The sequence below is a fragment of the Rattus rattus genome, chromosome 2, assembly GCF_011064425.1.
Source record: "Rattus rattus isolate New Zealand chromosome 2, Rrattus_CSIRO_v1, whole genome shotgun sequence".
In the NCBI taxonomy this organism is placed as follows: Eukaryota; Metazoa; Chordata; class Mammalia; order Rodentia; family Muridae; genus Rattus; species Rattus rattus.
The window spans coordinates 157,580,194-157,606,909 of NC_046155.1; positions in this window are offsets into that span (position 1 = coordinate 157,580,194).

Below are 26,716 nucleotides of genomic sequence, written 5' to 3' on the forward strand. Positions count from 1 at the left end.
TTTCTAGTTTCAGTGATTTTTGTTGGTATCTGCTGTGATATCAAGGGCTGAAGAGTTTGCTTAGCAGTTAAAAAGCGTACTGTTCTCACAAGGAAACCTTGTTCTGTTTCCAGAACCTACATCAGGCAGCTGAAAAGGACTTGCATATACACACACACACACACACACACACACACACACACACACACACACACACACACACACACCACATTTTATATCTTAGGAAAAAGACAGTTTCAGACACTACCATCAAAGGTTTTGTCTTGACCCAGGGCCTAGGAAGGAGATACCTGAATTAAGAATAGGAATGCTGTAGATATGGAGGGGACCTCTTTTCTTATATTTTTAATTGGATATTTTCTTTATTTACATTTCAAATGTTATTCCCTTTCTCAGTTTCCCCTCCAGAAATCCCCCAACCAATCCTCTCACCTCCTGTCTCCATGAGGGTGCTCCCCCCACCTACCCAACCACTCCCACCTCCTCCCTTCCCCTCCCTAGCATTCCCCTACAATGGGGCACTGAGCCTTCACTCATTCACTTTCCTCCCATTGATGCCCAACAAGGCCCATCCTCTGCTACATGTGTGGCTGGAGCCATAGGTCTCTCCATGTTCACTCTTTGGTTGGTGGTTTAGTCCCTGGGCGCTTTGGGGGTTCCAGTTGGTTGATATTGTTGTACGTCCTATGGGGTTTCAAACCTCCCTCAGCTACCTCAGTCCTTTCTATAACTCTAGAGGGAACCTCTTCAGAGGGTTTTGGCATAAGAAGGCTAGCATCAGACAGACCCTCCAGATACTTAGGGGAGTAGAAAAGGTATGGAGTAATATACAGGTTGAAAACACACATTCTCTACAACCTCAGACTCAGGTCATGTTATGGGAGCTCAACAGGAAGTCAGAGAGACCACAGTCTGGTTGGTTTATTGTCAGTTAGGAGCAAGCTAGGTTTCTCTGGGATGATGTTCCTCAACTGAGAAAACGCATCCATTAAATTTGATGCAGGCAAGACTGTAGAAACATTTTCTTGGTCAGAGATGGATATGGGCAGAAATACCTTTGGGCAGGATGTTCTTAGCTGTATGAGCCGGCAGGCTGAGAGATACATGGGGAAGTAAGTTATGTGGTAGTATGGCTTCAACTCTCTATCCTGTCTCCAAATTCTGGCAGAGTTCCTGCCCTGACTTCCCTCAGATATGGAGTGTGAGCTTTGAGTTGTAAGATGAAATAAACCCATCCCTCCGCAAGTTCCTTTCAGTCCTGGTGTCTAATAACAGCAACCGAAAAATAACCAAAACAAAGATATTCTATAGAAAGCCATTTTCAAAGGTATTAAAGGAGCAGATGAGCTTAGAAAACTCTTTTGATGCAACAAATAAGGAATGACCAATTATCAACAACAATAATAAATTGCACATTCTTTGCATTCCCCATAGAGTTTGAGTTTGTCAGGGTCATTTAAATGCATTGTTTGATCTTTTTATGGTTATTATTCCCTAACTTACAAGTCACAGCAATCTCATAAACTGGGTCATTGAATACTTCTATTTCACTTACAGGGAAAGATGAAAAAATCATGGGACTATAGTAAGAAGTTGAAATAAAAATGAAAGTTATAGCTTTTTATTGGCAAGTTCAAAAGGCAGGTTAGAGACTCAATTTACTTTTGTATATAGAGGGAAAGAACATATGCCCCAAATTGCTTCTCCATCTTCCACCGAAGTGCTCTGTAGCTCCAATAATTTAAAATAAACAGAATATCACAACAGTCCACATAGAGTCAACGGATAAGCTGAAACACTAGACCATTGCACACAATTTTAGTAAAAATAACTAGTAACATCAGCACAACATGGTATTTATCCCAGAGATTTCTTCTTTGGTTTCTGTAGCCTCAGGAAGGGGCTGGCCTTTGTTACTTTCCTTTGAACCCAAGAATTCATTTTTTTTCCTCCCATATTTTCTTTATCTTTAGTTTGAGGTACTAGGGTAATGAACTCTAGTGAACTGTAATGATAACCCGAAGTAAGACTTTTTCAAATGTGATTTGGGTGGTGAGAAACTGAGAAAAACGCAGCAAAATTTAGTAGAAAGGGTACCACACTAGAGGGAGGATGACCTAGAGCCTGCACATGAGCAGTAATGAGCTGCGGGATATAAGACTAATCTTTACTCTCAGAGTGCCACAAGAACATTCCCTCCTGGCTGTTCTCCTTCTTAGAATAACTCGTGTCCCAAAGTTCATTTGTCTGTACTTTTCAGACCACAGAGCCCAATTTCCCTTAGGCATGCTTTTTTCTCAAGCAAAGCTCAGGGCATCTTATTTATGTTTCTTCATGCAGCTACCTGATTGCATCTTGTGTATTTATAAGATGTCCTTTATCCAGCTTGTCCTGCTGATCACAGACAGGTATCCAGCCAGCTATTTTGTAATTACTTTCAACAAGACCTATGCACTGGAGTGGATGTATGAATGCGTACATGAGAACATGCACGTACACAGAGTGGATTGTTTTTAAGTTCGATTTTGATAAAATTGTTCTTACAGTCGTCAAAATTAAAGCAATGAGCTGTTCTCAGAGACCTATTAATTTAATTAACACTATATATATATATATATATATATATATATGTAAACTCAGATTTTTATAACCAAAAAATTCAGAAGTAAATATTATACTTATCGAGGATAGCAATTTGAGGCTTTATTTTTAGAATGAGAGAATTGAATTAGAAGTTTCAAAAGCAGTATTTCACACTGATATCCACAAGCAGGTATTTTCATAGGCCTGCATGGGCATCCAGGACATCAGAAACTACAGAGGCAGCTTAGTGTAAGCCATAGCCCCATTCTGTTCCTTCCCGTGGGATGCCCCATCTGTGTACTAGCTTTGATCTGGTGTCACAAACAAACACTCTCTATTTATTCAAGAGAACAAATGTTACTTTTGGTGTAAACCCTGGGGAAACTCAGAAGAGGACATAAGCTTGGGGAGGCCATTGATTTTCAAAGTGTGGATCTGAATAATCCATGGCATATTTATTTCTTTGACTGTTAGAAGATGCACAGAGAGGTGGTGAGCTTACCTTCTTCCAGCATAAACCCGCCTTTTCTTTTGTAGTTGTCTTCTTTATGAAGGTACTGAGTATATTATAATGAAAAAGCCAGAGCTGCATGTTTGCTTTCTAATACTCTTGTATATGTTACCACAGATGCCCTGAATTTCTGTTTGATTTCAAAACAATTTTTTTCTGATATTTCATACTCATGTGTTATACATTTGTCACAGTTGAGAAGTTAATAAGATTGGCATGTCATTACTAACTAAAGGCCAAAGGTGTTTGGTTTTGTCTTGTTCTAATTTGTATTGTTTTATTTTAGGGCCCACAATGCAATATATCTCTGTGATTTTAGAGAAATGAAGGTCCTGTATCCTCTGGGATAACTGCACCCCAGTGAAACCTTTCCTCCACCTCTTCATTTTTCAGAGCAACTCCTTTGTAACCACTAATAGTTTTATTTTCAATATTTTATAATATTCCCATTTCCATAGTTTTATTTCCTCTAGTTTCAGTCATACAATATCATCCCAGTAAGAAACGTAACTTGAATATTCTAAAAATAAGCAATAAGATTTAAATTACACCTCATTCTGAATAGTGATGGGATTTTCTTCTATGCCCTTACATCTTGCTTGGATTGTGGGTCATCTATTTGTCTCAGGTTTAGTCTCTAAGAAGCTTTCTTGTTTATCACATGACTTCAAAATAACACATTGCTAATGTCCAAGAGAAAATAATTCCCCTTAACAATAGCCTCATAGTGAGAAAAGAGTCACAGAGGTGAAGGTGACCCACACTGGGAGGAATAGCATGGATACTTGGCAACTACTGAGAAGGAGGAGCAGATAAATTCTGATACTATGAATCAGTGCTGTGGAGAGGGTGGTAAGAAATGAAAGACAAATCCCATACACAGTTTTATGTGGAAAGTATTGTAACAGACATCTAATGAGACCTTGGAACACACTCCCTGTGAGTAATTGGGAAACATGCTATAGCTTTGCAGAATGTAGTGTAGCTTCTATCATACGATGTGCTTTATTTATAGATTAACTTCTTCAACTCTGTAAGACATGTTCTATTTTCTCATTATCTTGTCATGCCTTGATAGCTGGTGTTTTTTAGTTCTGCATATATTAAATACATTCCATTATCTGACCATTACTTATTATTTATGCATTTGCTTCATAGCTTTTAATGAATGCCACTTATGAACATACCTATATGATCATCTGCATGCACGTTTATGCATTGTGCACTTACAACTCGTTTTTGTATACACTTAGGAGCATAGTTGGCCAATCCCTTGATAAGTTCATACATTTTTAGAAAGAAGTTGACAAGCTGTTTTCACAAGATGTTGTTGTCCTTTCATGACTCCTAACAATTCCCATTCTTTCACATTTCTTCCGCTTCTGATGCTGTCATAGTTTTATATTTTAACAGAACTACACTTTAGAGACACCTTTCCCCTCATTTGAAATATGGATTTGGGTTTTTCCAAAACAAAAAGTATTTTTAAAATGTCAGAAAGCTCTTTTTATGAAATTGTGGTTTCATATGTTTCTGAAATATTCTCACCATGCCCAAATGAAGTAAATATTCCTCCTTTTTAAGAAACTCTAAAGCAGAGTGTTTGCTTTAGATCTTTGGCCTATTTTGAATGAAATCCTCAAATGTGCAATTTCTGTACATAAATCAATAATCCTGTTAGTGAATTAATGCACAGTACTACAGTTTTATTTAAAATTTATTGGAACAAGCAGGCAATTAATTGAATAAAATCACACTCCAAAATTAATTAGACCAAATTTTACACATCTGTACATTTTAAACATTTAAAATGCCATTCTAAGGCTGTTAGAGTTTCACATTGGGTTATAAATTCACTATCAAATGTATCTTTTTGCCCTCAACCTACCACCAGAGAACAAAACCTCCAAGTGAGAATGAGGAGAGAAGATCCTCCATCTTCTCTTCCGTATCTAATGTGTCTTTTTCCTGTGCCCTCAGCACCCAAAGTTGCCCTTGCTACAATTATAAGATTCTCATCTCATCTTTTTAGAAACACACACACACACACGCACATGCAAACACACACACACACGTGCACACACACACAGCACATGCACACATACCTGTATGTATACATATGATAGATGCACACACACATACATCAGTCTAGGATCTTCATAGAAAGCGGGATATGCATACATTTAACTGTCTGTGATTGCATGATCTTCCTAAATTTTATACATTCTTTGTCCTATTTGCTAAAAGAGTTGTAATTTCATTTTTCTTTAGAGCTCCATAGTATCCCATATTTCTTGTACTGAAGTTTCCGTAACATTCATCTGTTGTTGGAAAATTATATTTCAGCCGTGTGTTTTGAAGATAATGTCTTGTTTCAAGAGTTACCTATATCTGCTCCCAAACATAATTTGAATGTATCTGAGTTGTTCTCTTTATGGGTTTCTAGTATGCATATTGGGCCCTAAAATGTTCTTTTACCAATATTTCACAGTTTTTGACTATGTCTGAATGTGGAAAATGCAATGCCTCAATTTTTTCAGTATAATGTTCATTATAATGTTCATTGTTCTTAGTTCTTTGCTTCTCAGAACAAACTTGAGATTAAGTTAGTCATTACATAGTGTATAAGAGGTGGGATTTTTATTTTAATATGCTCTTGGAGAACCAGTGATTACTCTGTACCTTTATCTGCACTAAAGTGATCTGTATGATTACAAGGTGGGATAAAACCCTAAATTATGCACTTAAATCAAAATAGCTAAGTCTAGAAAATTTTCTACGTTAATAAAGATCTACCTCCTATTTTCAATCACAAAAATCCCGTATGACTAATTCTAGAGACCAAGCAGACAAGAACATGCTGAAGATAACTGTGAAACTATTTCATTAGATCCAGCATTAAAAAATTGTGCTTTATGTGTCTGGCTCACATGTAATCTATAAGTGCTAGGTTTCTAAATGACTTCTTTGTCTATGTAATAATATTCTACAGTGTTGTGCTAATGCAAGAAGCAGAGCGATGTATTCAACTCTATGTTTAAAGGGTTATTTGGTCAGACTCTGAGAGAAATACCATGTTTTATCATGTGTTTCTGCCATGTAAAATGCTTGCATATTTCTGATCCAGTTTCTTTATATGGTATTAGTACACTTCAGAGAAAAGACAGTTTATAGTGTATTTGATTACACAGTTAGACATAACAGTTTAGCACAATATGCTGTAATCAGGACTACTCAGAAAAGCAATTTAGTTCTGATCTTTTCAAATTAAGTGTGTATTGAATGTATAACTCACCATCTTGTTTTGGAGAGCTATTTTGAGGCAGCAGCAAGAAAAAGAAAGCTATTACTTATTGTCATAATTTTCTCCTAAGGAATAGATGAGTAGAATCAGTTGATCTGTAATGGGACTAATCTTTCAATAATCTAGTTTTTGTGAGCATAGAGAGAGTGAGTGGTACAGATAATGATATCAAAGCAAGATGAAGTAAACGTAGAATGAGAACTAGTTGCATAAAAGGAGAGGATATATAAACAGAAAGTTATATGCATGCATAGGGGAATCATTACAAGGAGAGAAATAGAGCAGAAATAGAGCAGGAAGCCACAGGGAGAAATATACCCTATACCTACCACTCCCATGCTCCTTGCTGCAGTGATTTATCAAAAATAGTGCTACAGTATCTATATCCTAAGGATTATGACTTATCTCATGTGAGCTTCCTATATAATGGACCAAAAACACTTGCTGTTTAAACACAATATGTCATTAAATATAGGTAAGATGAAAGTAGAGTTAGGAACTACTGGGGCAGAAATGTAAGGGTTAAAACCTGATAAGTGGTTCATCAAAGATACCCAAAGAGCAACACAAAGAAATATAAGCTATTGCCATTGCTTTTCGAAGCCCACCCGAACCAGATATTAAGACATCGGTGCTTAGACAACCAATCACTTTATATCTAGAACGGAGAAGTAAACTGATCAGAACATGCTCTGCCTGCTAAGTGTCTTATGTAATGCCATGAGGTAATGTGCAGGTTGCTGAAGGAGGAAAATACATTAGTGGTCTTACCCAGGACCAGATTCTACATGTCATAACGCTCACTTTCTTTCTTAATATTCCAACTGGTGTTTTAATGCCCTGACAGGTATAGACTGAACCCACTGATTTATCATTGGACTTGAGGTCTGCACCCTAAGAGACGTTTCATGTCTGTTACTGTAAACCTGGTTAGAAGTTCATGACTAGGAACATCATAGAGCATTAGAAAGAGGCACCATCTGAAGTTTTGCTAAAAGTTCACTCTAAGTCTTTTCTAAATACAATGTTTATGTACATAAATAAAGGCTATTAATTTAGTCAAAGAAATTTATGCTTTTGCATTGGGTTAATGCGATGATTCATAAAACTTACCATCAATTACTGTGACTACTATGTCAGCCTTCCTGCATTCAATGTTCAGGGAAAATCCAAAAAGAATAGCGAGAAAGAATACAAGAGCTTTGGGAGAGTGGAGCACAATGCTGGGAAATGCTGTTTTCTAGAACTAACACAGTTATTATAGCCATGAACACACAGTAGATGTGATCGTTTAGATGAATCAAGGACAAGACTAAGCCAGTCAAAATTCCAGCATGGAATTCACCCAACCAAGGAGCTACTGATAGCTGTTAGTTAACAATGGAAGGAGAATCATTCTCATTATGATTATAACTATTGGTATGTTGCTAATGATTCAGTGGATCACCACACACACATGTGAATATAGATACTACTAATTGGACTTGGGATGATATTAATAATAAAATTGCAAAGATAAACAAAAAAGATTTAACGCTTAGAGAAATATAGAAGGCAGGGCACAAGGGGTGATAAGGAGGTAGTAGTATATGGCTGTGATCTAGATTCATAGTTCATAGATTGTATCAATGAACTGCAGTTTTTAAAAAGAATAAAAATTAATTTTTCTTACTGTCTTATTTTTATTGGTTACTTTATTTATTTACATTTTAAGCATTATTGCCTTTCCCGGTTTCCACTCCTGAAACCCCCCATCCCATCCTTAGTTTCCCTGCTTCTATGAGGGTGCTCCCCTGTTGTTGTAAAAATATAAAAATAAAAATGTAAGTCTTTTACCCCGCTAGGTCTGCACCTCGGTGTCCCAAGATATCTGCTAGATATCTTGGCGGAAACACATCCCAGCTGCAGTTTTCTACACTCAAACCCCCACATAAAAGAACACACAACACAGTAATCTTAGATCCAATTGGTAAGATATAATTGCCCACTTAAACATACAAAGCCCGGTACCATCAATCCCTTGAGAACATTAATAACAACCTGTAAATACATAGAGCAGAATCTTAACATCACCTGCCATCTTGTCCTCCATGGCTTCTCAGCCCCTCTACCCCCTGTCTCTTCCTCTCTCTCTTAGTCTCTTCCCCTTCCTTCAAACTTCTCTCCCGCCCATCCTTCCTCCTCCTCCAATGACAGGCCTCCTTCTATCCTGTACCTGCCCCTCACCAGTACTTTACAAATTCAATGGAGAGGTAGTTCTGGTGAAGTCACCTGAGTTCTGAGTCCTTGACTAGGCAGCTGTCCTTGGGGCAGTGGAATTAGCATCAAACTACAGTAACTTCAGGGCAAACCACAACACTCCCCCACCCACCCACCCATTCCCACCTCCCTTCCCTGGCATTTCCCTACACTGGGGCATTGTGCCATTCCAGGATCAAGGGCCTCTCCTCCCATAGATGTCTGACAGGATCTCTGCTACATATGTGGCTGGAGCCATGGGTCCCTCCACGTGTACTCTGGTTGGTGGCTTAATCTCTGAGCGCTCTGGTGGTTGGAGGGATCTGGTTGGTTGATATTGCTGTTCTTCCTATGGGGTTGCAAATCCTTTCAACTCCTTCATTCCTTTCTCTAAGTCCTCCATTGGGGACCCCATGCTCAGCCCAATGATTTAGTCTCTGGCAGCTCTGGGGCAGGTTCTGGTTGGTTAATATTGTTGTTCTTCCTATGGGTTACAAACCCTTCAGCTACTTCAGCTCCTTCAGAATTTAAGAGGGACTTTTGTTTCAGTGGTTGGGGAAGTTGGAGAGAGTTAATTGCATATAGATATTAGAAATAAATAATTTTTGAACGATAATTTAAAATATAAAAATTCATCTTTTTATAATCAGGAATGGTTTTTGATGTTTGTCTGACATTTTACATGCATGGATTAAACTACATTCTAGAATTTATCTCCTCTACTCTTATGAGACCTTTCATTCATTAACGCATGCATAGGTGTATGTGTTAACCAAATAAATGATAAAAATGTATGTATCTTTGAATGCAAGCAAATAATGGTGTACTCATAATTCTCTTATTCAAGTTAAATTAGAGTTCTGTATTGTCTATTGTCTTAGTCAGGTTTTGTATTGTTATGATGAAACAGCATAACCAATGAAACCTGGGGAGGAATTGGGTTATTTCTCTTATACTTCCACAACACTGTTCATCATTGAAGGAACTCAGGACATTTGCTCAAAGAGGGCAGCAAAAGATGAAGTGGACACAATGGAATGTGCTGCTTACTGGCTTGCTCCACATAGCTGTCTAGTCTGCTTTCTTCTAGAACTCAGCCCAGAGAGTACCATCTCCCACCATAGGATGATATAAGAAAATGACTTACAATTGAATTTTTTTTTATTAACTTGAGTATTTCTTATTTACATTTCGAATGTTATTCCCTTTCCCGGTTTCCAGGCAAACGTCCCCCTCCACCTCCCCTTCTATATGGTGGTTCCCCTCCCCATCCTCCCCCCATTACCGCCCTCCCCCCAACAATCACATTCACTGGGGGTTCAGTCTTAGCAGGACCAAGGGCTTCCCCTTCCACTGGTGCTCTTACTAGGCTATTCATTGCTACCTATGAGGTTGGAGCCCAGGGTCAGTCCAGGTATAGTCTTTAGGTAGTGGCTTAGTCCCTGGAAGCTCTGGTTGCTTGGCATTGTTGTTCATATGGGGTCTCGAGCCCCTTCAAGCTCTTCCTGTCCTTTCTCTGATTCCTTCAACGGGGGTCCCGTTCTCAGTTCAGTGGTTTGCTGCTGGCATTCGCCTATGTATTTGCTGTATTCTGGCTTTGTCTCTCAGGAGAGATCTACATGCGGTTCCTGTTGGCCTGCACTTCTTTGCTTCATCCATCTTGTCTAGTTTGTTGGCTGTATATGTATGGGCCACATGTGGGGCAGGCTCTGAATGGGTGTTCCTTCTGTGTCTGTTTTAATCTTTGCCTCCCTATTCCCTGCCAAGGGTATTCTTGTTCCCCTTTTAAAGAAGGAATGAAGCATTCACATTTTGATCATCTGTCTTGAGTTTCATGTGTTCTAGGCATCTAGGGTAATTCAAGCATTTGGGCTAATAGCCACTTATCAATGAGTTCATACCATGTGTGTTTTTCTGTGATTGGGTTACCTCACTCAGGATGATATTTTCCAGTTCCAACCATTTGTCTATGAATTTCATAAAGGCATTGTTTTTGATAGCTGAGTAATATTCCATTGTGTAGATGTACCACATTTTCTGTATCCATTCCTCTGTTGAAGGGCATCTGGGTTCTTTCCAGCTTCTGGCTATTATAAATAAGGCTGCTATGAATATAGTGGAGCACGTGTCTTTTTTATATGTTGGGGCATCTTTTGGGTATATGCCCAAGAAAGGTATAGCTGGGTCCTCAGGTAGTTCAATGTCCAATTTTCTGAGGAACCTCCAGACTGATTTCCAGAATGGTTGTACCAGTCTGCAATCCCACTAACAATGGAGGAGTGTTCCTCTTTCTCCACATCCTTGCCAGCATTTGCTGTCACCTGAGTTTTTGATCTTAGTCATTCTCACTGGTGTGAGGTGAAATCTCAGGGTTGTTTTGATTTGCATTTCCCTGATGACTAAAGATGTTGAACATTTCTGTAGGTGTTTCTCAGCCATTTGGCATTCCTCAGCTGTGAATTCTTTGTTTAGCTCTTACAACTGAATCTTACAGAGTCATTTTATCAATTGAGGTTTTCTTGTTTCAGATGACTTTAGCTTGTGAAGGGAATTGACAGAGGGAAGTTGAGCATTGATATAATCCACAATGTTATATAATACATATAAAATTTTCAAATATTAATAAAATTACTAAAAATTAAATGATTAATTTCTGTTAGAGGCACATTTAGTATTATAAAAGATTTTAAAATATGATAATAAAATAATCATAATTTAAAAAATGTTTCTTGAAAAAATGTAGAAGTATAGATGATTTCATTAACTGAGATGAAAAAGTGTATCACATCTGTCTGGAGGAAAAGGACACTATCCAGTTACTTCTAAGGGCTTCCTGTACTACAAAATTTTTTGTGATAAGGACTTAGATTCTTCTTTCTCACATTAAATGTCTGCCAAATTCTAAGACGTAAGTCAAAAGGGTCTTGGAAATGTTGGCAGCCACTCATTTTCAACATTTATAAAACTTTTGCATAAATTGCAACATTGAAGTTACAAATGAGTATGACTCTGTCCTTAACTTTGGTATGACTGATTGCTTATGAAAACTGTATGTAATGTAAACAGTTTTCATACCTAAAAGATTCAACTGTTCTTACTGTCTTTGTAAAAGTATTTTCTAATGATCCAGTATAATTTGCATTAAATAGATCTGTTTTGTATTGAAAAGTTAATATTTGATTTTCCAAGAGTTTCTCTCTTTTGGGGGTGGTAGGTCACTATATTTTAAATCATAACAGTTAAACATTTTTCTATTTTAAAGTAAAATGTGGTTTATTTACACAATGGACTATTCAGCTATAAAGAACAAGGACATCCTGAGTTTTGCAGGCGAATGGATGGCACTAGAAAATGTCATCCTGAGTGAGGTAACTCAGACCCAAAAGGACATCCACTGTATGTTCTAACAAGTGGATATTAGCAAAAAAAAAAAAAGTACAGAATACCCAAGATACAGTCCACAGAACTCAAAAAGGTCAACACATCTGCAGGGCCAAAGTGAGGATTCCTCAGTTCCACTTGGGAAGCAGAAGAAAGCAACCACAAGTGGGGAGGGTGGGAGGGACAGGGGAGGGTAAGGGGGTTGGCGGGGGCGAGAGGAGAACATGATCTGGTATTGGGTTAGGGAAAAAGACTGAAGCCCTGAGGGCCAGCACTTATGAAAACAGGCAACCTTGGTAGGAAGGAGGTTGGAAGAACCCTCCAAAATGTGCCAGAGACCTGGGAAGTGAGAGACTCTTAGGACTCAAAGTGGTGGGCACCTTAGATTAAAGGCCCTATAGTGGGATGAGAGAACTTACTGAATCCACCTCCAGCAGAAAGACAGGGCATCAAGTGAGGATGGGGTTGCCATCCCACACCCAAAGCTCTGACCCATAATTTTTCCTGTCTGAAAGAAATGCAGGAATCGAAATTGAGAAAAGCTCGAGGAAAAGAAAGTCCAGTGACAGGCCTCAAGTGGGATATAGCTCAAGGGGATGTCCCAAGGCCTGACACCATTACTGAAGTTATGGGGCACTCACATAAAGGGACCTATCATGACTGCTCTCCAAAAGACCCACCAAGCAGCTGAAAGAGTCAGATGCAGATATGTGCACCCAACCAACGAACAGAAGCTGCTGACCTAGCTGGTTGAATTAGGGAAAGCTGGAGGAAGCCAAGAAGGAGTGCAACCCTGTAGGAAGACGAGCAGTCTCAATTAGCTTGGACCCCTGAGATCTCTCAGACACTGGATCACCAACCAGGTAGCATACGCCAGCAGAGATGAGGCTTCTAACACATACGCAGCAGAGGACTCCTGGGTCTGGGTTCAGTCAGTGAAGATGTGCCTAACCCTCAAGAGACTGGAGGCCCCAGGAAGTTTAGAGGACTGGTGGGGTGGGTGGGGTGGGGGCATGCTTGTGGAGATAGGGTTCAGAGTGGGGTTGGGGTGGAGAGGAGGTATGTGGAACCTTAGGATGGTGGACCAGGAGGAGAATAAAATCTGGCGTGTTAAAAAATCTTCAAAGAAGTGTTTCATTATAATATATTCATTAAAATTCAAAGAGACAGGTTTATATGAAAAAAAGTGAAAACTTACTAGATTTAAGTTGTCTATATGTACCTCATGTTCATTGTACCTACTCTTGGAGGTAACGGTCATATTAAACTTACTAAAAATAATTTAAGTGTATACATTTACCAAATGCGTGTATGACATGATTACAAATGACGTCAATAATATGCAGTATAATTGTGTAAGTATAAAGTATCCTAATAATGATGCTCTTATAGTAAACCCATATAAACAATTACGACAAATGTATTCAGGTAGGCATTAATAAAGTATATCACAGCTACCATAGCTGTGCTCTATTTAGAGAAAATGAGGTAGGCAGTGGATACTTAATTCTCTCAGGCAAACGTACAAAATTGTATTGATCACCCTTTTTTCCCCTCAGTTTAGTGCAGCCACTATTGATAATAGAACTAAAATTTGTCCATATATCTGTGCTTTCTGATGCAATATGGAAGATTTTTGTTCATTATAAAGTCATAGCAAAGAATAATTTTATGGACTTTTAATATGCCAAAATCTAAGTTTTTATCATATATTAAAGTAACTTCTGTTTCTTACAAGAAAGAAGTAACATTTAATATGCTGTTTAGTAGGTGTTTTTATATACAAATACATTTACATACACATACATATATACATACTCATATATACATACTAATAAATACATGGCTAGATATCTATATATATTAAATGTTATATATATATATGTATATGTATATATATATATGAAAAATAATACACTATGAGATGTCAATAGTTGAAGAGAAGAAAATTAAACTGGATAATTTTCAAATATTCCAAGTCATTCTCATTTTAATAATTGTTGTAGTATATAGAAAAATAGTTGCAATTGTGTTACTCCTAGCATTAAGTACATACATTAGTACAAACCTACAGGTTTCCTTATTTGATAAGTATTGTGACCTTTTCCATGTTCATCTCTATAAAATTCCCTACAATAGAAATCAAATAGTCAATGGATTTTGGTAGTAAAGTGAAGGCTATTTTTGATGGATGGACAAAGTTTGGGCATTTCATGTTGACCCAAAATATGATCTCTCTGAAAAAAAGATGACAGCAGCATTTATTATCTTAATCTGAAATCATCCATGACTATCAGAGGCTTTAATTTCTGTTATCTATATAATGATTACTTATACAGAATTTTATGTTTTTACATTTATATTTGTTGAATTTATGTGAATGTTTTGTCTGCATATGTATTCATAATATGAGCTTGGTTGGTGCTGCCAGAAACCTGAAAGAACCCAGTATTTCATAGAACCGGAGGTACAGATAGTTGTTAAACATCATAAGAGTGCATTATATTGAACTGATGTCCCATGCTAGAATAGCAAGTGCTAATAACCATGGAGACATCTCTCTATCCAGTTGTATTTTTTAATGTTCATCAAAATGATTATTTTTGCCCTTACACTAAATCTACATTTAGAATATGGTTTGAAGATAGAAAATAGTGTCTTGCAGAATTGAAGTATAAATAATTTCTTGCATAAATGTGTGCCTTAAATTTTTTTCTGTACTATTATTGCATACTGGACCCACTTTGCAAAACAATGCAAAATTATGTTTGTACTGTTGAAAAATGGACAAGATATTTTATGGAATGATGAGCTTTTTTTAGAAGTCCTTCTTCTTAACTTTGTAATGCCCTGAAATGTATCATCTTTCTTCCTCTTCATGTTCTTGAATATACCTGTTCCTCTGTACCTAAAGGAATAAAGATCATAACGTAGCCCAGGTTTAATTATGTTAAAAAGCTGTACCGTAAAACTGTTTCCCTAGAACACAGCCAGGTAGACAGTTGTTGCCTTCTCTGTCATGGTGTCTGTTTCTGTGTAGGCATCTCTGAATTATAAAATGTGATCTGGTTTTTACCAATAAAAGAACTAGGTCTAGACAAACAATGATGTTGCATGGAAATCACTGACATTTTTCATAGTGAACCTAGTGGTAAATGATTTTTGAGCATAAGTTGGATCATTTTAGAAGTTGCTCGAACAATTTTACACGAAAATGGGACCATTTGGTGCAATGGAATAATAATTTGCTAGTGCCTTGAGATGTTTAATGAGACTTAGAAAGCCTATGGTAGACTTAATTGGATTATTTACCTAAAATAGTTCTAACATAAGTAAAAATATCAACTAATAAAAGACATGCGTCATCTCAGAATGCAGAAAAAAATAAAAATGAAAGCAAATGGATAATAAAAATCCAGGAAGAAACTGAAACAAAATTATAAAGTCAAGCAGAATTTCTCATACATGTATACTAAACCTATATTGTATATTTATACTTACAAATTCATTTACAAACGTGAGGGAATTTGTAGCCCAAACAAATGTGAGTTAAATTCTAAGTTTCAATTGTATTTATGGTTGTAAATTCTAGAATTTGTTATGACAAACTGTTTTGTTTTGGTTTTTGTTTTTAGGCAACTCATGAAGGCATAAAGTAAAGCTAGTGTATAGTAGATATAGTGAAATATTGAATTATGTATTTCAATAGATCTTTTTCTTAGTGATTTTAATATATAAAAGTTATCAAAATATATGAATAGTAGCATCAGTTGTAGGCACAATATTTGTATTTAAAATTGTGAAGTGCTTAAAATTAGAGGAAAGGAGGGGGAGAGAAAAACAAAGAGAGGAAGCAAGAGGCAGGCTAAGAGAGACACATACAGAGCTGTGTGATGAATTTTGTTAATAATGACTGTGAGGCAGTTTGTCTTCTCCAATCTGGACCTGCTCCATTCTTGCAAACATCAGTAACTGAGTGTGGAAATTTGGGAGGAGGTAAAATTTCACAACCTTTATCATTCAATTGAGTCAAAAGAAAGATACCTAAAAGAAATAAAGCAGAATATTTATCCTTCACTCTCTTTTTACATGGAAGACTGCTCCAAATGAATTCTTTCTATATTGTGGCCGTCTCTCCACCTGAGATGCCCCATCTGTAGTCACTTTATTCCTTGAGGCTGACGTACTCTCTATTGTGGCAAAAATGGGCTGTTTTCCTCCCTTGTTCAGAGAAAGCATAGTTAGAAACTCCTGTCTCTTTTGCTTGACTTGTGCTGACATACACACATACTTATATATATTTCATTTTTGAAAAAATATTAATCATTTATTAAATAATATATGGCTGAACTCAATATGTAATTCCAAGCAGAACTCAGAATTACTTAAGTGAGGTTCCTATTCACCACATTAACAGTAGAGTTTACACTGGAACCACATGGTTATGGATGAATCACAAAATGGAAAGATAAGGAATCACCAAATAAGAGTTATATTATGTTAGATGAATAAAAATTCAAACAATGTCCTAATTAGAGATATTAAATAGAATCTCAAGAGGAAAATATAAAATGACATTTTAAAAATATATTTTATATTCTAACATCCAAATTATTACATATGTTTATGATGCTTTTTAATGTGCATATTATATTTGGATTAAATTTTCAAATGTTGTAATAATAAAAGCATCCAATTTGTATTTGTTCTTTTGAGATTAAGTTACCTTACTCAGGATGATGTTTTCTAGTTCCATCCATTTGCCTAAGAATTTTATTAAATCATCGTTTTTAATAGCTGAATACTACTCAATTTTGTAAATATAATACAATTCCTGAATCTATCCCTCTGTTGAAGGACATCTAGGTTCTTTCCAGTTTCTGGCTAATATAATTAAGGCTGGTCCTGGCATGTTAGAGCACCGGGGAGTCAAGCTTCCTCTGAGTGTTCAAGTTGGATACCTTTGATACTTGTTAGTCACACTGGAAAGAGAACCAATTCAAAGAAATTGTATGATTAACTTATTTTTTTTTCAATCCTTAGTGATCTCTGGTACATGTGTGCCTGACCTCATATAGAAATAGCATACATATACACGCAGAAAACCCTGAAATAAATAATTTAGAAAAGGGGTAGATTTTGTATCTGTTGTGTGTGTGTGGAAAGCTTTGTCCAATAGAAGTGCTAATGAATTTGCTAAAAATAAAATTCTACAATAATTCAACTTAAAACAGTTGCTAATTACACTCATTTTATTTCAGAAAACCTCTAGTAGGCAGACACATATGTATTTAGATGTACTTTTAAGATATACCTAACAATATGTCAATTCCATTTATTTGATTAAAATTTAAGCCTTTAAAATTTTTCCTATATACTTTCTTTAGACATCTTTTATTTCTTAAGGGACCAAGGACACATTTGAATCATTCTGACTTGACCTGCACTTCTCCCTTAAATCCTATAAGATGCTTGCAGAAACTTGCAGTATTACATTAAAGCTGCTAATAATTTGCTAGGGAACTTCACAAATAGCGCAGGTGAGAAATGCTTTAATTTACCTATGGATAAATGTAAGTAATTAGAATATCAAAGAACAGATGGATAGTTCAAAGCAGAATTAACAAATTTACATGCTTTTGAGAAATATCTCTTTATTAAAATTGAAATAAGTGATAATCTATTTTTCTGCCAGAGTTACTAAGTGTCTTTTAAAATGAATGATGTTTTGCTATTATTTCAGGTAGTACATTTACTTTGTAGTTCAATTTTCTCTATTTTGGTACTTTTACTTGAAAGGAATACCCTGCCTCAAGATTATTTTGTGATTAACCAAAGAGCATTTGTTAAGTTTCTTTTTTTTTATTCTTATTAAGTTATTTGTTTTTATGTCTTAGTGATTAACATACAGCACAATGCATTTTCCAAATTCATTGTTGTTTCTTTTCTTTTCTTTTTCTTTCTTTTTTTAAAGCCATCATGCTCTATGCATTAATTAAATGCCCATGAACCCTCAAAATGTATATTTTGCTTTTCTTCACTGATTGACTCTTTTATTCATTTCATTTAAGTTATTTGAAAGTGTATTATGGGTTGGGGATTTAGCTCAGTGGTAGAGCCCTTGCCTAGCAAGCACAAGGCCCTGGGTTCAGTCCCCAGCTCCGGGGAGAAAAAAAAAGAAAGAAAAGAAAGTGTATTATTTCAATTACTTTTTTAACAGTGATTTTGTGTCAATTGCTAAGATAAGGATATGGACATTTCTAATTGTTGTTGTTGGTGGTTTTTTGTTGTTGTTTTTTTCTTTCTGTTTTTCCTTTCAATCCACGATTTTTGCCTATTAGTACATAGAAACTCAATTATTATAGGTACATGCATTTAGAATTACAACCATTAATTTTTATGAAATATCTCTTCGTCTTTGGTGAAATTGATTTCTTTTGACAAGATAATTAGTTCTTCATTTTTAATAGATGAGTTCTTCACTGTAAATGATAATATCTTCCACAGGGCCAGGCATTTAAATATTTGGTCCTACCTAAAGTCACTGTTTGGGCAGACTTAAGAGGTGTGGCCTTGCTAGAAGAAGAACTTCACTAGGGGAAACTTTTTCAAACCTCATGTCTTTCCCAATTTGTTTTCTTGGTATTTTGTTTTTAGTTCAAGGAGGGAGGTTCCAACTTTCACTAAATATACTCTATCTACTGCTTTCTGTCATGCTTCCTCACTGTGATGTTTTCCTGAAAATCCCTTGGTCATGTTATTTTTGTCACAAAAACGGAAAATTAATTATTGCACGAAGCAAGATATACTTTATGAAAAATTTGCAGAATTTTGTTTAATGTCATCCAGATTAAAATATCTGTTCTTTCTAAATTTTTTAATAAAATTTTCTATTGCTATTCTCTGTACCCTCTGTGTGTTTATATATAGGTTTATGGGTGGGTATATTTGTGTATGCACATGTGTATAATTTTTTAATCTTTGTGCATATGTATTTACAATGTGACTGTCAGTGTTTATTATTCACAGTACCTATGTGAAGGTTAGAGAGCATCCTTAGGTGTTAGACCTTATCTTCTTTTAAGAGACTGTCTTTTTGTTGATCACCACCGATCTTCATTTTATTCACATTTCCTATCTTATTATAAAAGGGTTGTAGAGTACAGTCACAACAATATAATATCCCTATCACAACTACTATACCTATGATTCTTGTAGGAAATTTTAGAAGATGGAGTGATTAAATTGTAAAAGTCAGAAGACCAGTTTGCTGTGAGATTGCGTCTGGTAAGATTTCCAAAGTGACATCTATAAAGTTTCACCAACATGAACACCTAAGCAAGGATAAATCCAGTAGATGTAATGAATAAGGATTCAGGAGCCCCTAATCCTGCACAAAACTTACAGGTAACTGAGGCATGCTCTGAGATCAATAGAAATAGTGTTTTCTTTTGGAAGGGACCAATTGCTTATCTAATACCTAATGAAAGGCTTTGAAAAAAAACACACACAAAATAGCATTACACACACACACACACACACACAATCACACTATCTATCTATTTATCATTTATCTGTCTATCTATCTATATGTCTACCTATCTATTATGGGTATGTACATAGATTCAATAACTTTAAAAAAAGACTAAAAAGATTATAGTATAATCTATAATCTACAAAAGTAAAAGTAATAATAAATAAAAAGAGTATTAACAATTATGTGCTACTGTGTCCAGCTTTACATTTTGAAGAGCCAAAGGTAGAAATTCACATGTTCACAAGTACTTTATAAATTGAGCCATTTCTATAAAAAAAAATCTTATGCTTTGTGACAGAGACTCTCCCCGAGCATGGAATTCACTAATGGACTAAACATGGCTAGTGAGCATGGAACGCACTAATAGACTAATGTGGCTAGTGAATGACCTTCAAGTGTACCCCTGCTTCTTCCCTTTGGTTACAGAAGTGTGCTAAGATTCTAGGCCCTTTCTTAGTTACTGGGCATCTGCACTTGGATTGTTAGGCTTCGGCAGCAGACCTTTTATTATGTCTCCTTTTTTGTCTGTGCTCCCATTTTCATTGTCTTTGTTTTCAATCTTTGTCTTAGTTGAAATAAGACAATATAAATCAAATCTTGTGTCCAACAAGAGAGTTTGAATAATATTTAGTCTTCAGTTTATGGTCATTCTATTCTTCAAAACATGTATCTTAATCTTTCCAGACTTATTTCTAATACCATTGTGCCATTTTCTCTCTAGTTTAGAATTTTGCATCAGGTAATTTCTATTTTCCTTCCATGCATTTAGTCTTGTAATATTGGAATTCCACATATCTTATTACCTAGCATCTTTTGTTTGTTGGGTGAAGCTCTCAATGTACCCCAGGCTAACCATGATCTCATTACATGGCAGAAGTTGGTCTTCATATCTTCTTTCTTCAAGCCCCCAAGAATACTCACTATATTATGCACCACCACAAATGTCTTGTGCAGTGATTTGGTTCAAACCCAGGATTTTGTTCAGGTAACTAAGCACTGTCCTGTGTGCTATATCTACAGCCTGCAGAACAGCTTCTAACCTGTGAAATTCAACCCTATGAGTGATTTTCAGGATCCTAGAACAATGAGATTTTACAAATACACAGCAATAAAACTGTAAGTAAAAGTCATTCATAACATTTTGCCAACAGTTCAGCATTCAGCTTTACATGATGTAACTATAATCTTGGTCCTGGTATACAACAGGGAACACATTTTTATGCTGGTCTTCCCACCAATCATATCTCTTCTTTATTTATTTTTATCATATTTTCTGAAGTCATAGCATGTTTTCCAAAATTCTATTATTATTGAGTGTCATAACATTTTGGATTTTATATAATGTCTTCAGGTTATAATGTTGTTAGGTCATTGACGTATTATATACTCTATGGTTATTATGAATTTTATATTTAAAAGTTTAATAACCTGCCTCTTCTACCCAGTCCTTTCTGCTGGACAGACTATTAGCTACTCTGCATTCCAGAAGAAACCATATCCTGAAGCATCTCAGATGATCCGCTCCACTCAGATCATTTGATACCACAACCTGAGACATCCCAGGAAATCTGCTGCATTTAGGGCATTTGTCACCATGGCCAGAGACATGCCAGAAGATAGACTACACTCAGGACACCATAATCTGAAGGCAACCATTTGAACAATGCTAACCAACCAGAGCTTCCCGGGACTAAGCCACTACCCAAAGACTATACATGGACTGACCCTGGGGTCCAACCTCATAGGTAGCAATGAATAGCCTAGTAAGAGCACCAGTGGAAGGGGAAGCCCTTGGTCCTGTCAAGACTGAACCCGCAGGGAACATGATTGTTGGGGGAGAGGGGTAATGGGTGGGTGGATGGGGAGGGGAACCCCCATCGAGAAGAGGAGGGGGAGGGGTTCTGGAAACCGGGAAGGGGAATAACAATTGAAATGTAAAAAAGAAATACTCAAGTTAATAAAGATGAAAAAACAAAAAAAGAAAAAAAAAGAGGTCAGGAATTTCAAACCTTTTGATTAACAGAATACAAGAGGTAGAAGAGAGAATCTCATGTGTAGAAGATACAATAGAAGAGATTGACACAACTGTCAAAGAAAGGTCAAAACTTTAAAATAAAACCCTCCTAACCCAAAACAATCAGGAAATTCAGTACATAATGAAAAGATTAAATCTAAGAATAATTAGAATAGATGAGAATGATTATTCACAGCTCAAAGGACCTGAAATGTCTTCAACAAAATCATAGAAGAAAAGTTCCCCAACCCCAAGAAAGAGATGGCCATAAAGATACAAGAAGCCTATAGAGCATCAAACAAATGGGACCAGAAAAGAAACTTCTCTTTTCACATAATAACCAAAACACTAAACACACAGAAGAAATAAAATATATTAAAAGCTGTAAGGGAAAATGGGCAAGTAACATAGAAAGATAGATCTATCAGAAATTCATTAGACTTAACAGAAACTATGAAAGCCAGGAGAGACTGGTCAGAGGTCATGTAGACTCTTTCAAATGAACACAAATGCCAGTCCAGGCTACTAAATGTAGCAAAATTCTCAGTCAACTTAGATGGAGAAACCAAAATATTCCAAAACAAAACCAAATTCAAACAGTGTCTATCTACTCATCCAGCCCTACATAGGATCCTAGAAGGAAGACTCCAAGATAAGAAAAGTACCTACACCGAAAGAAAAGACAAAATATTAAGCACCTCATAAGAAAGCCAAAACCACAAGCACATAAAGCCACCTACAAAAACAAATACAACAGGAAACAACTGTCATTTGTCTTTAATTGTCTCTCAATAATAATTTACTCAACTCACCTATAAAAAAACATAGGCTAACAGACTGGATATACAAACAAGATCCAGCATTTTGCTTCAGACAAGAAACATACCTCAATAACATAGACAGACATTATCACAGAGTAAATGGATAGAAAAAATTCTTCCAAGCAAATGGTCCCAAGAAACAAGCAGGAGTTGCCATCCTAACATCAAATAAAATAGGCTTTCAACCAAAAGTTACCAAGTATGATAAGGAAGGACATTTCATATTCATTAAAGGCAAAATCCCCCAAGAAAAAGTCTCAATTCTGATGTCTATGCCCCAAATGCAAATGCAACTACATTCATAAAAGAAACTTAACTAAAAATCAAAACACATATGAAACCCCACACAATAATAGTGGGAGACTTCATCACCCCACTTTCACCAATGGACAGGTCATTGAAACAGAAACACAGTGAAACTAATTGAGGTTATAAACCAAAAGTATTTAACAGATATCTATAGAGCATTTCATTCTAAAACCAAAAATACAAATTGTTCTCAGCACCTCATGGTACCTTCTCCAAAATTGACCATAGAATTGGTCACAAAACAACCCTCAACATATACAAGAAAATTGAAATAATACCATACACCCTATCAAACCAGCATGGCCTAAGCTTGGTCTTCAATAATAGCAAAAACAACAGAAAATCCGCATACGCATGGAAACTGAATGACTCTCTACTCAATGATAACTTAGTCAGGGAAGAAATAATAAATGAAATTAAAGACTTCCTGGAATTTAATGAAAATATTGACACATCATACCCAAACTTATGGGGCACAATGAAAGTAGTACCAAGAGAAAAATTCATAGCACCAAATGCCCTAGGAAAGAAACTGGAGAGATCTTACACTAGCAACTTAACTGCACACCTAACAGCTCTATAACAGACAGAAGCAAACACACCCAAGATGAGTAGAAGGCAGGAAATAGTCAACCAAATAGGGCTGAAATCAACCAAATAGAAGCAAAGAGAGCAATACAAAGAATCAAGAAAACTGAAAGCTGTTTCTTTGAGAGAAGCAACAAGATAGATAAACCAAAATAACTAAAGGGCCAGAGGCAGTATCCAAATTAACAAAATCAGAAATGAAAAGGGAGATATAACAACAGAAATTGAAGAAATTCAAAAAATCATCAGACCCTACTAATAAAGCCTATATTCAACAAAACTGGAAAATCTAGATGAAACAAATGGTTTACTAGACAGATACAACATAACAAAATTAAATCAAGGGCAGGTAAACTAGATAGGCCCATATCCCATATGGAAATAGAAGTCATTAAAAACCTCCAAACCAAAAGAAGTCCAGAGACAGATAGATTTAGTGCAAAATTCTACCAGACTTCAAAGAAGACCTGATATTGATAACATCAAATTAGTCTATAAATAGAAACAGAAAGAACACTATCTTATTCATTCTATGAAGGCACAATTACTCTAATATTTAAACCACCCAAGAACCCAACCAAAAAGGAGAACTTCACACTAATCTTGCTTAAAACTATTGATAAAAAAATACTCAATAAAATTCTTGCAAACTGAATCCATGTATACATCACTATGATCAAGTAGACTTCATCCCAGGGTTGCAAAGTTGGTTCAATACGTGAAAATCCATAACAGTAATCCACCACATAAACAAACTGAAAGAAAAAAAAATCACATGCTCATCTCCTTAGATGCAGCAAACGTATTTGACAAATTGCAACAACCCTTGTGGGATGATTTCATTACTCAGGTGAAGGCAAGTACAAGATAGAATGAGGCCTGCATTGGACAAGAAGGAAGGATGGACGGGAGAAAAGTTTGAGGGAAGGGAAGGAGACAAGGACAGAAAGGACTGGAAGACTGGAGAGAACTACAGAGTAGCCGCCACTGAGAGAACATGGAGGCTGACACTAAGGTTCCACTCTGTACCTTTCAGGTTATTATGAATATTCTCAAGGGATGGATGTGTATAAGACTCTGTATGTTTAGGTGGGCAATTATATCTTATCAATTGGATCAGAGGTTATTGTGTTGTGTGTTATTTCATGTGCAAATTTAAGTGTAAGAGAGTGTGTGGCAGCTAGTCTGGGCTGCCACAGAGTTGGGATATGTGCTTCTGGCAAGATATCTATCAGATATCTTGGAGCACTGTGGTGCCAGACCTAGTGGGGGTAAAAGACAAACCATTTTTATAATTTTACAACAACAAACCCTTCATAGTAAAAATATTGGAAAGATCAGGAATTCAAGTCCCATTTTAAACATAATAAAGGCAATTTACGGCAAACCAATATCAATTTAAATGGAGAGATACTTGAAGCAATTCCACTAAAATCAGGGACAAGACAAAGATGCCAACTCTCCCCATATCTATTTAATATAATACTCAAAGTGCTAGCTAGAACAACAAGACAACAAAAAGAGATCAAGGGGATATAAATAGGCAAAGAAGAAATAAAGGTATTACTATTGGTAGATGATATACAGATGATGTATCTACTAGAGAACTTTTCCAGTTGCTAAACAAGTTCAGCAAAGTGGTGGGATATAAAAATATAAAATTAACTAAAATCAATTAGTAGCCTTCTTTGATACGAATGATAAACAGAATGAGAAAGAAATTAGGTAAACAACTCCATTCAAAATAGCCACAAATAGTATAAACTATCTTGGGGTTACTCTCACCAAACAAGTGAAAGATTGTATGACAATAACTTCAAGTCTCTCAAGAATGAAATCAAAAAGGTTCTCAGAAAATGGAGAGATCTCCCATGCTCATGGATTGGCAGAATTAACATAGTAAAAATGGCCATCTTACCAAAGGCAATTTAGTGATTCTATGCAATCCCAATCAAAATCCCCCAAAAAAACATTTTTCAAAGACATGAAAAAGGCAATTCTCATATTTATCTGGAAAGGCAAAAATCCCAGAATAGCGAAAAACCATTCTTAACAATAAAAGAACTGCTGAGAGAATCACCATCCCTAACCGAAAGCAATACTACAGAGCAATAGTAAAAAAACACTGCATGGTATTGGTACAGAGACAGACAGGTTAATCAATGGAAGAGAATTGAAGACCAAGAAATAAAACTATACACTCGCACATACTTGACCTTTGACTGTGGGTTGATATCATTTTGCAGGTGAAAGGAGACAAAAGATAAAATGAGGTCTGTCAGTGGACAAGAAGGATGTGAGGCAGGAACAGAAATTTTAGTATGAGAGGGAGAGGCAGAAGAAGAGAGACAACATTGAGGCAGACATAAATGATGCTTGCTATGCATCTCTACTTAGATACAGGTAGCTATGAATATTTCTTAAAGCGTAGATTTCTATAGGTCAATTTATCAATTGGTATTTATCAATTGGCTATGAGTTTATTGTGTGGATATATTGTGGATTGAGAATTTATCATATTAATCTGATTGTTGGATTGCAGTTTGTTAAGTCTTGATTTTACAGGGTAGCACGAACCAGAGAGTTCCCAGTTAATAGAGCTGCTGGAGATAACCAGAGATAAATTATTGTTAGTTCCATATAGTTTCATTAGTGCCAGAACTAATTCTAGGGACCAGAATAGCAAGTTGCTGGAACTGCTCTCAGATCCGTATGTTGTTGTCATTATGTAGGTGAAGGCAGGAAAGTTAAGTCAAAGCCATAATTCAACAGTAAAAATAAATAAGGCAAGGACAAAGCTTTTGTAAGGTGGGAGAGAAGGGGAAGAAAAAGAGAATCAAGATGGAGATGGGCAAGGATGATGCAGATCTGGGTAATCTTGAATTGCAAAGGTAGCTGGAATGGATGACTGTAGGCAAGTTTATCTTATATAGATGGGCAGTTTATTTCCTTATCTATTGGTTGTAAGTTTATTGTGTGTTGGGAATTTAACCTATAAATCTGATTGTTGGGTTACAGTTTGTTGAGTCTTGATTTTACCAGGTGGTTGGGAGTTTATACTTTAAGTACCAGAGGTGGGTTGCTGGGAGTGTTGGCAGAGTCTGTAGCAGGAAGCCACAAAGACCAGCTGCTGCTGGACTTCTAGAACCATGATTTTACTGGGTAGCTTGAACCAGAGAGTTTGTGGCAAGCAGAGAGCCGCTGGGAGAGAAAATAATCTGAGATAAATTAATTCTAGTTCTAATGACCTGTTGGAACCTGAACTAGTGACCACCAAGGTATGTGTAGGAACCGTTCCACTTGCTTTTTATTTTTACCTTAACATTGATTGCCTGAGTCAGAAAGTACTTGGGGGCAGTGTGGAGCCACTGAGATAGAAAGTACCCTTCAGTTCCATGTGGCCCCATGGTTGCCATCACTACAGAGAGTG